General features: G+C 40.2%; 1 non-coding gene across 1 annotated transcript; it reads right to left on the bottom strand.

The window, feature by feature from the left end:
- Nucleotides 1-2,407: 2,407 nt before the first annotated feature.
- Nucleotides 2,408-2,479, bottom strand: TRNAE-UUC. The gene has a single exon. It is a non-coding gene; the product is annotated as a tRNA-Glu (tRNA).
- Between the last annotated feature and the right edge of the window lie 218 nt (nucleotides 2,480-2,697).

Here is a 2,697-nt window from a genome sequence, read left to right on the forward strand (position 1 = left end):
GAAATTACATGCACACCTGTAGTCCCAGCTACTCGGGAGGCTGAGGCAGGAGGATCTCTTGAGCCCAGGAGTTTGAGGTTGCAGTGAGCTACGGTGACACCATTGCACTCTAGCTGGGGCAACAGAGCTAGAGTATCTCAAAATAAAAAACAATAAAAAGTTAAAAAATAGAATAGAGGACAAAGCAGGGGTACTGTGACCCAAACGTCAGGACCAGCTAATGCCTGGTCCGTGCTTGGTGGGCGTCCAGGGTGTTACTGTGTTAGTTGTGCTAATAATGTTAACTGAGACTCACTGAAATCCCACGTAATCCCCAGGTGGTGTTCATCCTGGTTGGGAAGTGAGGAAATAGCCACAGGTAAGTTAAGTGGCTTGTCTATGATGGCAAGCAGCGAATCGGTGTTCAAACTGGGTCTAATTGATTTTGAGCCCCATAATCTTAACTGCTTCTTTCAAATCGTTCGAGACACCTGTGGAGGCAGGTGTGGCAGGAGCGGCAGGGATGTGGAAGAAGCTTAGAGACAAAGTGAAAGCTTAGGTACGTTGTTCGTTCTCAGAAAATAACCTTAACCACCAGGCTTAACGTACGGCCCCCCATCCTTCCTGGATTGGAATAATCTCTTTACTTCTCCCCAACCCCTCCTCCCCACCCAGTTTTACAGGAAAAAGTGCCTATCCCAAGTTGATCCTTCCACCTGAGCTATAGCCCCTTCCATTCGTCTTTTGGGTTTGATTTATCAGTTCCCACCACTCTGAATTTGGGGGAAGAAAGATGAGATGTTATAATCAGGTGTGCGGCAAAGTGCTTTTTCCCAAAACAGCGACCTATTCAATGTCACAGGACCTCAGCTTTTGGACTATGAAGTAAGAACAACACCACGCTTTCAACACTGACGTACTTACATAAAGTTTAGATGAGATGCTATGAGTCACCTAAGGACTGAGAAAAGAGGTTGCTCTCACTGTCTCTTCTCTTTGTTTCTTCTACTTCTATTTATTCTTAGCTCTGAGCATATGAACGGCTCAGTCATCTCATCCTAAAAATAAGGTTCCCTGACCATGCTGATCTTTTTTACCTACCTCGGAGGTTTTTGTTGCTTTTTGCAGCCGTGTTGTTTCTCTGACACCTACAGTGGATGGTTTGGTGCAGCGAGGCACATGTCTAATTCAAACTGTGTTTATAAAAGTGTCTAGATATGACAGTCTCATTCTCATTTAAATAACCTTCCCTAATTTAGTCGTTTAACCCAATATTTGGCTTTATTTGTAATCTCCATGTATTCGGGTGTTTTTTGTTAAATTTGGGGTGGGGGAACTACAAAATCACTCTGGTGAGGATGTAACTTTTTTTAACATGTTCTTAGAAATAAGTATTTTTCTCTTTACCAATATTTTTTTCTAAGTATTCATAAGAATGTGTAGAAAAGCTTATTTTCTTGCTACAGTTCTGTTTTGAGCAACCAGCACATAAACCTCAATGTGCCGTGGTCAGTAATGTTCATCAGCACCTGTTTTTTGTTCTTTGGTAGATGGGTAATGGTGAGAACATCTCAGCTGTTTTAGTGAAATGTATCTATGTCTATTGGTTTCTACTAAAATGTTTTTTTTTTAAATGGGAGGTGCCTCTTAGTGTTAATCTGAAAAAGCAAACAGTATGAGAAGGTATAAAGTGAAATGTCCTTTCCTCGTCCCCACTTAGTTCCTGCTCCCCAAGATTGGTACTCATTTTCCACCCATCACCCAGGGATATTCTACGCGCTTGTGTATAGTGTTAAGCATCTTACGGACTGAGGCACATTCTTGGGCTGATTGTCCAGGGTTTTTAAGGATGCCGAGTACTTCATTGTTTGAATTAGCCCAGCTGTTATTGGTCAATTCCTAATGGTCTTCAGTCTCGCTGTTTAAACAAGGCTGTGTCTAATAATATTTGCGTTTAACACATTGGCACACTAGAAAAGATTTCTTTCAGGGGGCCACGGAGTTTTATTACGAAAATAGAACAAAAACTTCAAAAACAAAACAATCCTTATTAATTTAATGAAAAATTTGTTATTTATTTTCTGTGTGTGAGTTATATGCGGCTTGAAAAATCTTGCAGCTCCCTAGGTGGAGACGCGTGAGTTACCTATGCTTCACAAGGCTCCGGGCTCAAAACTAGTGTGAGTTAAATACAACTCACATGGCAGTTAATGTGTTAAAGTGGATAAGTTTTGCCAAATTGTCCTCCAAAGAGATAGCACCAGTTTATGCTTCCACTAATATAGGAGCATCTCCTACACCCATAACAAAACAGATATAATCAAGCATTATGGACATTATGTCAAACATGGCACATTTTTATTCTTTTTTTTTTATTTCAGCATATTATGGGGGTACAGATGTTTAGGTTACATGTGAAGCTACAGCGTTCCCATACCGGGAGTCGAACCTGGGCCGCCTGGGTGAAAACCAGGAATCCTAACCGCTAGACAATATGGGATTTATTCGTATAGTATCAATAATTTTGACTTCAAGTACATTTAAAGGCCATATTCAGATTTTTTCTGAACTTTTGAAATCCTTTTAATAAACTGAGCATTTTCATGGATTGGAAGAGCTCTTTAGATAATGTATCTTTGTCATATACTTCAAATTTATTTATACCAGTTTTTTCTAGGGAGGCTTTAAAGATTTTTTTTTTGAATGGGGAGGGAATAT

The sequence above is a fragment of the Propithecus coquereli genome, unplaced genomic scaffold (genome assembly GCF_000956105.1).
Source record: "Propithecus coquereli isolate 6110/MARCELLA unplaced genomic scaffold, Pcoq_1.0 Scaffold193, whole genome shotgun sequence".
Lineage (NCBI taxonomy): Eukaryota > Metazoa > Chordata > Mammalia > Primates > Indriidae > Propithecus > Propithecus coquereli.